At 39.6% G+C, this 14,084-nt stretch overlaps 1 long non-coding RNA gene across 1 annotated transcript in view; it reads right to left on the bottom strand.

Annotated features, from left to right (window-relative positions):
• Positions 1 to 14,084, bottom strand: part of LOC141518454 (uncharacterized) — a 44,677-nt gene that overhangs the window by 10,970 nt on the left and 19,623 nt on the right. The window lies entirely within an intron of this gene.

The following is a 14,084-nucleotide window of genomic DNA, read 5'->3' as shown; positions in this document are numbered from 1 at the left end:
AAGGCTGCAGGTTTTCCGACTCCCAGCTCTGAACTATTATCCAGTTATAAGTCATTTATTAGGTCTTGATTCCACAACTGAGTGGCTCTCTGAAAAAAAAAAGTGAGGTCAAATTCTTTCTTTGCAAGACCATCCCAAACATAGCATTGTAATTATAACCTTAATACGCTAATAATCCATTGCTTGTAAGCTGCCACTCTCTCAGGTTTCTAAGGGATTTTTCTCAGGTGCCTCTGGTGGGGTTCCAATTTCTGTCTCCAGAATCCTCAAGGAAAATAGAAGATAGAAGGGTCTCTTTGCCCTCTCATAGCCCTTGTCACACCCCATCTGAATTTGTGAAAGAGAAAATGTCTGACTCTCAATGACCACACAGAAGTTGCTGTGTGAGTGACTCTAGGCTTTTAATAATTTGGGCTGGTAACTTGAGGGTCAGTCCTTATGACCCCTGAAAAGAAATTCTTGCTTCCATTTGAAACAAATTGGATATAAACAGAGTTCATGTTTCTAGAAATGGTTCCTCTTTCGGTTCCTCTTCAGATAATGAAATGATTATCTGTTTTGGAAATTGTTAAATGAATAAAAAAGAGAAAAATTAAAACAAGGAGTAAAAAGACAACAGCTCTCAACATAGCAAAGTTTTGTGGGAAGGCTGCATTGGAGAGAGGGATTCAGAGCTTGATACCTTTGCTGGGTCTCAGTTTTCAGAATTATGCTTTCCACTATTCCAAAGTTCTAAATCCATTAATGACCCAGAGAAGTACTCTTCTCTCCTGTTCACTCTCTCTTCTTCTTTTCATTCTTCTTCTTCTTCTCCTCTTTCTTCTTCTTCTCTTTCCTCTTCTTTTCCTCTTCCTCCTCTTCTTTCTTCTCTTCTCCTCCTCTTATTCCTCCTCCTCTTCTCCTCCCCTCCTCTTTCTTCTTCTTCTTCTTCCTCCTCCTCCTTCTTCTCCTCCTTCTTCTCCTTTTCCTCCTCCTCCTCTTCTTCTTCTCCTTCTCCTTTTCCTCCTCCTCCTCCTCTTCTTCCTCTTCCTCCTCTTCTTCTCCTTCTCCTTTTCCTCTTCCTCCTCTTCTTCTTCTTGTTCTTCTCCTTCTTCTTCTTCCTCTTCTTCTTCTCCTTCTCCTTCTTCTCCTTCTCCTTTTCCTCCTCCTCCTCCTCTTCTTCTTCTTCTCCTTTTTCTTCTCCTTCTTCTTCTTCTTCCTCTTCTTCCTCCTCCTCTTTCTTCTCCTTCTTCTTCTCCTTCTTCTTCTTCCTCTTCCTCCTCCTCCTCTTCTTCTTCTCCTCCTCCTCCTTCTTCTTCTCCTCCTCCTCTTCTTCTCCTTCTCCTTCTCCTCTTCCTCCTCCTCCTCCTCCTCTTCTTCTTCTCCTTCTCCTTCTTCTCCTTCTCCTTTTCCTCCTCCTCCTCCTCTTCTTCCTCTTCCTCCTCTTCTTCTCCTTCTCCTTCTTCTCCTTCTCCTTTTCCTCCTCCTCCTCTTCTTCTTCTTCTTCTCCTTCTTCTTCTTCTTCTTCTTCCTACTCCTCCTCTTCTTCTTCTTTCTCCTCTTCCTCCTCCTTTCCTTTCTTCTCCTTTCCTCTCTTTCTCTACCCCTCACTCTCTTCTCCCTCCCTTTTTTAAAAGTACAATGTGAAATACCAACCTTAATCCCCTAGTAGCAGCAATGTTTTTCCTGCCCCAGCATTGCACAACTTGTGGTATGGCTCTGTGCCACCCATTACCCATGAAGCGAGGTTTGACGTCGCTAGGGAACATCATGTACAATACCCACGTTTTATCAAAACCAAATAGCAGAACAATGCATACAGGGCCTCGCACAAATCAGACTCATAAGATTTCACCATGATAAAGACAATAGAGAAGAAATATATAGTCTGTCTTCATTAGAAAATAAATAGACCCAGTCCCTCCCTCCCTCCCTCCTTGAGCCCCCCTGCTCCCCCTTTACCTACTCACCACACCCCACCCTCTTGTCATCAAGTGCTTCCTTTGGTCTCCAACTGTTCAGGTTTCACCAGTCTGGTGACCCAGTCGTACCTAGTTACGCCACAGTGGGGTGAGGTTTGGAAAGGGGGGAGAAGGGGAACAGGACTGCCATTGACAGCCCCACTGAAACTCAGTTCCAAGACTCGAACCCTGATAGGAGTATGGAATGGTTCAGAGCTGAGTTGGCTCCATATAGGGGAGATGGGGTCAGTAATGTGAGCAGTGTCCAAGCAAGAGCTTTATAACATTTTAGAGGAGGCGTTGATGAAGTGGAGAGGATTCTGGTTTTCTCTTCAGATGATCTAGGTTGCATTGTTCTTTACCATGGGTGTCATTATTATCAGTATTATTTGGATTATTGTTTTAGGACTGAAAGCAACTTCAGAGACCATGTAGTCCAACCTCCTCATCTTAACAGAGAAGGAAAATGAGGCATCTCAAAGGAAAAGAGTTTCCACAAGGTCATACCACTTAATAAATGTGGGAATCCGTGACTCAATCTCATTTTTGCTAATTCCAAAACCAAAACCCTTTCCACTTCACCAATCTGTGACCTTAGGCAAGTCATTTCCTTTCTTCTGTGCTTCTAGTTGATTCTAATGATTTCTGATGTCCCTAACATCTCTGACTCTCTGTGATATAGTATTATGGTGTTTTGTTCTAAACCAAATCCCTGTTCCAGTAGAGGAGTACCAAATATAAGTCAGAAGTCTTGATATTTTTCTTTAATCAGAAACCTCCAAGGAGATAGAAAAAGAGAGGAAAACTATTACCAAAAAGAGTCCCGTTTGATGGCAAGTCAAATCATCCTCACTTATTGGGATTGGCTACCACCCATTTTTTGCAACAATGACTTGGGAGAAATAGGGCAGAAAAGGACTTTCAGATCCACCCATTGTCTTCGGACACTGGGAGCCAAAACTAATCTCCAGTACAGAGCATTGGCAAAGTAATTGGTTGAAGCTCAAAAGCTATGATCTTTTCAAATGGACAACTGAAGGTAAACCCTACCTCCCACAGTGTCCATGGGACTCCAGGAGCCAAATCTTTATTTTAGTCAAGATATAAGCCTCTTCTAAATAGGCAATACTTGTTAAATATGTAATATTGACTATTCAGACCCTAAAGGTCCCAGGTCCAATGACTTAGATTCAAGGGATTTAAAATTAGAGGCACCCACTGGATTCATCTAGTCATAGAATCATAGAGAGATTATCTAGTCTAACCCCCTCATCTGTCAGATGAGAAGACTGAGGTCCACAGAGATTCGAGGACAGAATAATATGGCTCACCAAGTCCATCTGGTCCCAAGCCTTCATTTTGTAGATGATGAAAGACAAACTATCAGCAGAGCTAAAATTCAAACCATGTTCTTTGAATTCCAAATCCGGTGCTCTTTCTGCTAAAACATTACCATCAAATTTGGGAATCTCATTAGATCAAAGGCTCCTAATGGGAAGAATTGGTCTCTTCCATTCTTCCTGAACTAAAGAGTATAGCTATCATGAGATAGCTACATGAGACCACTCAGGTCCCAGAAAACCTAGGGGATGTTTTCTGATGCTAAATTCAAATTGAACACCCAACCAGTATGCTCCTTCACAAGGTTATCACTTGAGAATCTTTCAGTCCTTCAATACAGAGACCAAGGTTTTCCACTTTCTATGGCCAGATCTTAGTGCAGTTCCTAAAATACAGTAAACATTTAACAAATGTTTGTTGACGAATAGCCAACTAGACTTGTAGCTTTTAGGAAAGGGTATTTATTAAGGTGGTATCAATGATTCAAAATATCTCCTCCAAAAGTCTGTCATATGCTTATAACCAACCACTCCCTTACCTCACAAATAGACTGGCCACTTGGTGATGAATTCTTTGACCATGACAACCCTTGAAATAAAGAAAGATGGGGCGGCTAGGTAGCATAGTGGATAAAGCACCAGCCCTGGAGTCAGGAGGACCTGAGTTCAAATCCAGCCTCAGACACTTAATAATTACCTAGCTGTGTGGCCTTGGGCCAAGCTGCTTAACCCTGTTTGCCTTGCAAAAACATAAAAAATAAAAATAAAAATAAAGAAGATACCAAATGGCTTTCAGTCAACAGGAAGGATCCTTTTTCCTGTCCCTCCTAGGCGTTGAGTTGATTTAGCTAATTCACATTCCAGGGACTAGTTTGGGGGTCTTTTCGAGTTCTCGGAGTGGGTCAGGAGTGTAACTGGCAACCCTTGATTCTTGTCTGTGTGAGTTAGCTTCCTTGAGACTTCTGGGCTATCAGACCCTTGCCTCTACACAACGATTAGCAAGTTATCCCTTCTGGGTGCAGCCTTTGGGTGTGATTCTTAAACTCCTAATTCCAAACCATTACAACATGGGTATCAGATTGCTGCTGATGACTTAAAATGGCCTGTTTGTGTATGCCAACCACACCAGCCCTTTTTGGAAGCCAAAGCTTTCACTCCTGGGTTGAATTCTGAATGAGTCTTATGCTGATTGAAACCTTAGTTTAATTAAAACAAGTAAGGCTAATTAAAGAACCCAGTAGGTTCAGAACACTTCAGTAAAATGCCCTTGTAATTATAACTTATGGTTCATAAATGTAAAAGAAAAAAAATATGAAAGAGAACGCCAATTCACACAGCATTAGGACTGGCACAGAAATTAGAAGGCAATCTAGTAGAGCCCGGACCCCTGATTTTCAGAGAGCAGGAAATCATGACTCAGAGAGAGAGAAGCAACTTGCCCAAATTCCAGAGGCAAGTGATGAGAGCCGGGACTGGAATCCAGAGCTTGTCCAATCTGGCTAGCAATGAAGCCCTTCCCAGCTAGATTTTCTACAGTCTCCTGAAGACAAGAGTCAACATGTCACAGAACTGATAAGTAGGAAAAGACCTCAGAAGTCATCTGGGTGGTTATAAGCATATGATAGGAATCCCCCTCTGTATCATAACAGACAAGTGGTCATCCTCACTTTACTTCCATACTTCCAGAAAATTCTGTATCTATATAAGTGACCTCCATGGGTGAGCACCCCTAATAACGTCTATTAAAAACTTTCAAGTGTTTGTCAGATAGCATTTTTATACTATATATATACATATGTATATATATTTGGCCCAGACATGTAATTGCATCAGTGTAGAGAACACCCATGGAAGGAACTCCCTCTAAAGTTGCAGATGATTATCTTATCTATAATTTAGAGAATTGTCCTTATGACTGAGAAGTTAGGACTTGCCCAGGGTCATATAATCAGTGTCACATAGTCAAAGGTAGTCAAAGGTGAAGCTTGAACCTGGGTCTTCTTAACTCCTAAACCAGCCCTCTAATCACTACACTACATTACTTCCAGACAATGCTGACTTCAATCCCCGATGTGGGACTGTAGGAAAGCACAAGGACTGGATTCAAATTCTAGCTCAATCACATTCTGTGATCTTAGACACAGGATGGTTGTATTCATGATGGCTTAGCTCCACTGGGTGAAGCAAGATGAGAATGAGCTCCTGGTAATGGGTTCAGCCCCACTGTTGGTCATCTATTATTCTATACCAGGCTCCCAGCTATCCATCTCATAAATGGTCACAAAGAAGAAAAGAGCAAGAGAATCCAGATGTCTGTCTCCTCACCCTTTCATCCCCACCACTGGCACCATAGCTAAGAAGCATCTCTGATTATCTTCATCTCTGATAAACAAGTTATCATCTTATTATACTTCATAAAATGCCCCTAATCCAAATGACCCCCAGACACTCTCTCTCTCTCTATCCTTGGCAAGAAGAGTACCTCTCTATAATTCAAATTTTTCTTCTGAAGGAAAACCTTAGATTCTTGCCTTCTCGTTTTACAGAGGAGAAACCTTTGGCTAAGTGATTTACCCAAAATAAGTGTTTGCAGTGGACAATTGAATCCAGGTCTTTCAGACTTCAAATTCAGACTGGTGATCCATATATTGTCTCATATCTCAGAGCACCAAACATTCTTTCTTGTAGCAAGCTTCTTTCCCTCTTGCTGGAAGTTAATTAATCTCATGTCCTCTTGGCTATCCTCCTAAAAGATGGAAAGTAAATTGACCTTTAAGCCCACATTCCTAGGAGATTTTTTTCCAGCTCTCTTGGGAGAAGAGATGTGGAGACCCAAACCTATTCCCAGCTCTTCACCATGCATTACTGGTGCCAGTTTCAGGTAGATCACAGAGATACCTTTGTCAGCTAACTCCCCTGATGTGGTCATAACTCTCTACACAATTCCAATGGCTTCTTTTTAGGGGACCTGAGGCCACACCACACAATACATGAAGGCTCTTTCTTTTCACCTATTCTCAACTAGGTCAGCTCCCCCTGCTTCAGTCAGTAAAAGCCAAACTCAATAGATAACTCTGCCAATAACACATAACCAACAACCCACACACAAGGCTCTCTCATGTGCCACCAGGCAAATAGAGGTGAAGAACTATTGTCTGCAAGGCCAGAAGGTTTTGTTTTGCCAAGAGAACCTGCCTCTCTCTTGACCTCTGGGGTTGAAAGTAAAACTACTGATAAAGGAATATATCAGCTCAGTTTCTCTGCAAGAATACAATATTTAAGAGAATTGAGGGTTGGAGGATGGAGAATGGGAAGGGAATATGGATCTGTGATTTCATTGGTAGAAGGAAGTTTTCAGAGAGGACAGTTTACTGAGACAAATTGGCGACTGTGAGTCCTAGAAGGTTGTCTGATGAGTAAGATTAAGTTACCCTACAGTCTCACTGCAACTCATTCTGATTCTCTCTATTTCCTGACATGTTCCAAGAGAATTGTTATTAATATTTGATGTCATGGAAAGAACACTTAAAAGCTCTTCAGTTCATTGCTGGAAGAAATTTTCAAATTCATCCTTTTACAGCTGAGGAAACTGAGGCATAGAGAAGTTAAATGATCTTGGAGGCCAATGAGTCAACCCTCTTATTTTAGAGATAAGTAAACCCAAAGCACAGGGAGATTTAAATGACAACTACTAAATATTCAATTGAGGGCTTAAACCTGGATTCTCCTGACTCCACATCCCTTAACATTGTCGATAATTCACTTACACTTGGTCTATTTGGGATTCTAAAATTGTGGGACATAATTTATTTTCCTTTTTCATTTTAAAAAAATTAGCTTGTGACCTTGGACAAGTCACTTAACCCTGTTGCCTTGCCAAAAAACAATTAGCTTCTATTTTCTAAAAATGTTGGCAAAGAACTAGGCATTCAAGAGTCTGAGTCTTGGCTAAACCTAGTATCTTCCCTATACCTAACAATGACCTAGTCACACTAGGCTAATTTCTTTTATTATTATCATTATTATTATTTATTTTTGTACAAGTGATTTTTATACATTACTAAATATTCTTGTTTAAGAGTAAATATGATACCCCTCCCCCCAAAAATAGACCCTCCTGAGAAATAAAGTAAAAGAAAAAGAAAAAAAATGTGCTTCAGTCTGTGTTCTGACACCACCAGCTAATATGTAGTGTGTTATATTCTAAGTTTAAGCTGCTGTTTTACCCTTGATGAGTCCAAAGAAAGCATATATTCAAAAACTCAAAACTAAAATCTATGCAGAAATACTGCCTTCAGAGGAGGGAGAGAATCTTTACTTTCTACATCTTTCCATTTCTGACATCTCCCTACTGCTGAGACAGCCTAAGAAAGTCACTGCTCCACTCCCCCGAACTCGATATCTTAGATTCAGAACTGGGAGGCAGCTAGTGACTCAGGAATTGGATCAACCAGAGTTCCAATCAACCTTAGATATTTCTTAGTTATATGATCCCACGCTTCACCTTAGTTTCCTCATTTTTAAAATGGAAGCTAGGTACCAAAGTGAAGAGTCCTGGACCTGGAGTCAGGAACAACCAAGTTCAAATCTGGCTTCAGACACTAGCTGTCTGACTTTGGGCAAGACATTTAATCTTCATTGCCTCCGTTTCTTTACCTATAAAAGAAGCTGGAGAAAGAAATGACAAACCACTCTAGTATCTTTCCCAAGAAACCCCCAAGTGGGGTCACAAAGAGTTTGATGAAATTGAAAAATGACTCAACTACAACAAAATGGGAATAATAATGGCACCTTATCTCCCAGGGTTGTTGTGAGAATCAGATGAGATAATAATTTCAACCTTAAAGCCCTATATAGATGTTGGCTGTTGTCATTTAGAAACTCTAGTTTTAGAGAGGTACAATGACTTGCAAGTCTATAAAATGAGGAGGTTACACTCAGGGATCCTCTAAGGTCTCTCCCGCATCTAAAGTTGTGTTCTTATGACTCTGCACCTCTTAAGATCACCTCTGGCTCTATATGTATGATTCCATGGTCATAGCATCATAGCCTCAGAGCTAGGAGGGACCTTAACTATCACTGAATCCAACTCCCTCTAACTGAGGCTCAGAAACTTGAAGGGTCTTGCCTCATACTATACCAGTCATAAGCTGGATTTTCTTCCTTTTTTTTTAAACCCAAAGGCCAGATTAAGAAAAGGTTGAAACTATGGCAAATCAAAACTGAGACTATGACCACACAAACCAGTTTCCCTTTCTCCCACCATCCTCCAATCCTGATTTCCTACAACATCAGCTTCAGAAACCTCAAATGAAGATGAAGAGGAGATTACATATTGGTGATGGCTCCTGGAGTCCTCTCTACTCCTTTAGGGCAGCTAGTGATGACTTTGCTTCAAGATTCTGGAGGCAATCTAGGCTAGAGAGGTTGTGGAGAGGTCAACTGGTAGAGGTTTTTTCCCCCTAACTAAGGTGCTGATCAGTGCAGAAAGCCCTCAGGAACCGGTTGGTTCTGTAAGTAGCTCCCATATCTTAAATTAGGCATCTCATCCACCCTCAGGTTAAAAGAGCCTGCATCCACCGTGAATATTGAGCAACTGGATGGCATCTGCCAAACAGCAATCTTGCCCTTCTCTGAACTCCCCGTAGTACTTACTGTCTACCACTCATATTGGCACTTCTTCATGTACTACCTGGCAGCAATACCTAAATATTTCATATTTGCACTCTCTCCATGAAGAAAAAGTTAGCCTCCTCTCTCCAATCTGTCCCCAACCCAACAGCCAAATTGATATTCCCCAAACTTAAGTCCAACTTTGATACTTCCCTTGTGACTGAGAACTTCAAAAACCATTGGATCTCGACCCTAAAGAGATCAAAGAGAGATGGAAAGGACCCTTACTTACATACAAAAATATTTAGAACCGCTCTTTTAGAGGGGGGGCGGAAAAAACTGGAAATCCATCAGTTGAGGAATCATTGAACAAGTTATGGCATATGAATATAATGGAATGCTCATGGGCCAAAAGAAATGACAAAGTGGATGGTTTTCTAGGGTAAAGTCAAGACAACAAGCATTTATTAAATACATGTCAGGCAGATCACTGAAGTGAGCAGAATAAAGAGAATAATTTATGCAAACACAAATATTACAGAGGAAAAACCTCTCTGAAAGACTAAAGAACAAGATCCATGCAATGACAATCTGTGATTGCTGTCAACCAATGATGAAGTACACTCCCCACCTACTGAAGGGAGGGGGGTTTAGGATGCAGATTCAGACAGTCAACGAAAATTCATTTTGTTTGTGTATAGTGGTTACAAAAAGACTCATTGATTTTAATTTTTTCAATGAAAGTGGGTAGGATGAGTAGCCTGGTAAGGGGGGATAGGGATAAGTGAAAAAGAGAGAGGAGGGAAAAAAGGAGAGGGAAAGAAAGAAGACAAGAGAAGAGAAAGAGGGTTCCTGAGGCATATTTTAATTCAGAGAACAAAAGAAAGGCCAGAAAGAAGCACAGACAAGTAGGATAATTCTGAAAGCTCCAGGTTGAAATTAGTGTTATACTGAAAAAGGAAATTGTACATCATAGAGATCTGCAATTGCCTTTGTGCTCTTCCGTTTTTTCCTATCATGTATATGGAAATACCAGTTTTTAAATTTTAAAGTAAAAATAAAATTTCAAAATTCAAAATAAATTCAACATAATTTTAAAAGACAAAACTGTGAAAGGTGGAAATTCACAGGTTCATATATGATGATCTCTTTCTGACCTATTCTAAGTTTTTTATATCAACCATAACTTCTCACTCTCCCATTGAGGAAAACAAACTAACAAAGTTTGGTAAACAAATATGTATAGTGATGGGGAGGCTAGGTGGTGCAGTGGATAGAGCACCAGCCCTGGAGTCGGGAAGACCTGAGTTCAAATCCAACCTCAGACACTTAATAATTACCTAGCTGTGTGACCTTGGGCAAGCCACTTAACCCCATTGCCTTGCAAAAAAAAAACTAAAAAAAAAAAAACCAAGTATGTATAGTGAAGTAAAACAAAGTCCTCATTGTCTATGTCCAAAAAACTATCTCATATGTCATTTTTAGTCCATCATCTTTCTCTTAGGAGGTGGTGATTTCTTCATCACTGGACCTTTGAAATCTTGACTGATTATTTCTTTGATCAGAGTTCTTAAAATCTTTGAAAATTGCTCTTTTTTGAATGACATAATTGTACAAAATTGCTCTTTTGGTCCTCCTCACTTCACTTTGTATCAATTTATGCAAGCCTCTGAAGTGGTTCATAATTTTTGCTGTTCAGTGATATTGTTCCATTCCATTCATTTACCATAGACCTAGGGATAGAAAGGCTGTGTCACCGTACTGTTTAGTAACTTTGGGGGTATCATTCCAAATTGCTTTTCAGAATGGCTGGACTAGTTCTAAGTTCTATCAATAGGATATCAGTATATCTGTTTTCCATCCAACTTTTGACATTTTCCCTTTTTTTTTTCAGTTTTGCCAAGTTGCTATAATTTGCATCCATAATCTATTTTCCAGTTCAGCTGTTTTATATTAGATAAATCTATTTGTCTATTCCTTTTACTTTATTTTTTTAGTCCTTTTTATTATTTCTTGCTGTCTCGTGGAACCATTGATTTCTATTAGATCTTTTCTAGTTTTCTGTTGTTTGGATAAGGCTATCACTTTCTGTTCTGCTATTTTTTTCTCTTTAAAAATTCTTTCCCCAAAATCTTTTATTTCACTCTTTATCTCACTGCTTCATTTCTTCTAAATATTCATGTCATCCTTGTGAAAAAAAAATCTACTTTAGGGGCAGCTAGGTGGCACAGTGGATAGGGTACTGGCTCTGGAGTCAGAAGGACCTGAGTTCAAATCCAGCCTTAGACACTTAATAGTTGCCTAGTTGTATGACCTTGGGCAAGTCATTCTTAACCCCATTAAATTTTAAATTTTAAATTTTAAAAAAATTAAATAAAGAAGAAATACAATTTAAAAAAACCTACTTTATCCTTTGAATTTCTACTTGAAATTGTTGCAAATTTTACTCCCTCCTTTTTGTTAGTGATTGGTGTTTCCTTTGATTTCCTCATCTCCTCGGAGTTAGTTCCTGATTGGGGCTTTCTGCCAGGGTCAAATTCCCTATCTGATGGAGTGATAGATTTTGCTTAGCTTAATCTTTGTGCTTAAGCTCCTGTGCTGGGCTCCATATTTAAAAAAAAAAAAAGAAAGATGCTCCAGTAACCTTTTCTCTTCATTTTTGAAGAACCTCTCCCCCACCACACCTTGGATCTTTGAGGTTCACAGAGCACTGGATCAGATCATCCAGGGCCCTCCCTGGTGTCTCAAAGAAGTTTAGAAATTTAATAGTTTGAGTTGGTCAATCCCCAGCCTTCCCAAGGTCCCAACGCCAGGATTTTCAAACCACCTTGGAACTTTCTAAGGTAGGAAAGATGGCCTCTGAGCTTCTAGTTATGCTGGGAAACTCCTGTGCTGGAACTGGTGAAGGGCTGGGAGTTGAGTATCCTTTCTTATTGTCCTTAGGTTTCTATTTAACTCCTAGGTAGTTCTGAAGTGATTAGATCACTTATTGAGTTTCTTATTGGATTTCCTCATCATTATTCAGTCTGGTGTGAACTTCTGCTTTTTGATGTAGTCACTATTTGGGAGCCAGGCAATCTGCATTGGCTGCAAGTGCACCATAGTTGGTGTTAAATACTTGATTTTAATTAAATTGAATTTTGGGGGATAAAACTATGTTTTCTACATTGAGGGATGAGTCATTGTATTTACATATATACATATATATATATATGTATATATGTATGTTTCTTCTTTCTAGACTATAAGCTTCAAGAGGGTAGAGACCATGACTTATTCAATCTTATATCTCCCATAGCAACCCTAGATTTATAAACGGTGGTTGCTTAAAAATGTCTAATATTATATTTTATTGTAGCTAAGCAAAAATATAAATTTATCTTCTGTCTCAGTCGATCTCTAGTTCCTCTATCTCTCTACCTATCTCTATTTTTATCATCTATCTCTATCATTTATACCTTCCTATATCTGTCTCTCTCTGTTCCTCTATCTGTCTATCTCTCTCTGTCTCTCTCTGTTTCTCTCTTTATCTGTCTCTTGTCTCTCTGTCTCTTGTCTCTTGTCTCTCTGTCTCTGTCTCTCTCTGTCTCTCTGTCTCTCTCTCTGTCTCTCTCTCTCTCTCTCTGTCTCTCTCTCTCTGTCTCTCTCTCTCTCTGTCTCTCTCTCTCTCTCTCTCCTATATATCTAGCTTTCACTACCTAAGGAGTTCCAATTATATTCCCAAGTTACTGATTATTTCAGGAAAAACCTGAGCAGCAGGGCTGTCATAATTCTCCCAGGCTCTGCCAAGGGTCTGTTTTAGGATGGTATCTTGTTGCATGGACAGTCCTGCCTTGATCCTCCTTTGCACTCAATTTGTTATCTGATGCTAGTTTGGGGAGCTATTTTAAAGATCAAAAACACCATTGAAAACCCTGCTAATTCCTGCCTTTATTTACTTCCTAGAGATAAACATAACCTAGGGGAAAAGTAGATGCACTCCTCTATTACAGATAACAGCTGGGCTACAACTCAGACAACTCAGATTTGTTTAAGTTGCTCAAAAACCTTCAATGACTCCTAGCTCCCTATGGATCAGGTAGTCTAAATTCCATCCCATTAGCCATTTAGGACAGGGAACAAATCAAGGTCTGTCCACATAGGTCCAAATGCTTCTCCCACTGTTCTACTACACAAACTCTCTGTTCTAGCCAAATAACCCTACTCTTGATTCCATGAATAGATAGAACATGTCTCCACATCTTCATTTTCTTAGTCCAAAATAGTTTTCTCCATCTTTTCTGCTTGTCAAGTTCCTGCCCTCCCTTCATGATCCAGACATAATCTCTGGAATTTGGAATACTGGTAATAGGAAAAGATACATAGGGCATCTCCATAGCACTAGAGATAGAGTGGGGGACTTTGTCTTAGAAAGTTTTGAGAAGTTTTAGAAAAGTGTGAGTTCAAATACTGTCTCAGGGGCAGCTAGGTGGTGCCATGGATAGAGCAGGGGCCCTGGAGTCAGGAGGACCTGAGTTGAAATGTGACCTCAGATACTTAATAATGACCTAGCTGTGTGACCTTGGGCAAGTCACTTAAACCCCATTGCCCTGCAAAAAATCTCAGAATCTTACCAGCTGTGTAACCCTTGACAAATCATTTAACCTTCTTCAGACTCTATTTCTTCATTTGAAGAAAAGTTGATAGGATCAAATGAGATACTATATGTAAAAGTTTTGCAAACATTAAAGCAGGATATAAATATAAATATAAATCATTATTACTATCTGAAATCAAAGGACTTGGTGTCAAACATTGCTTCTATTACTCCCTACTTATGGGTCCTGTCATTTGTAAAATAAAGGAGTTGAATTCTTTAGGTCCCTTATAAAAGGTCCAAATTCTATGTTTCTAGATCTTTCCCAACTTCTACAACTCCCAGAGAATTCTCTATTCCCAATTACCTCTAGTATCTATCTTCATACCCTTTAGGAACTTAACTTAAAGTAATTTGTAGTAATCATATATGTATATGTAAACTATAAAATGTCTTGTTTAATCTAGATAGCAATGCCCTTAAAGGTAGGGACTATATTTTAGGCTTTGCTGTAGCTATAGTGCCCAGGATAACACTTGGTAGATAGTAGGAGCTTGCAAGTCTTCATTGATAATTTTACAAAATTGATTTGGAATGAAAGGAGAGCAAAAAATT

This window comes from Macrotis lagotis, chromosome 3 (assembly GCF_037893015.1).
Source record: "Macrotis lagotis isolate mMagLag1 chromosome 3, bilby.v1.9.chrom.fasta, whole genome shotgun sequence".
NCBI lineage: Eukaryota > Metazoa > Chordata > Mammalia > Peramelemorphia > Peramelidae > Macrotis > Macrotis lagotis.
This window is presented reverse-complemented; position numbering and strand designations above follow the sequence as displayed.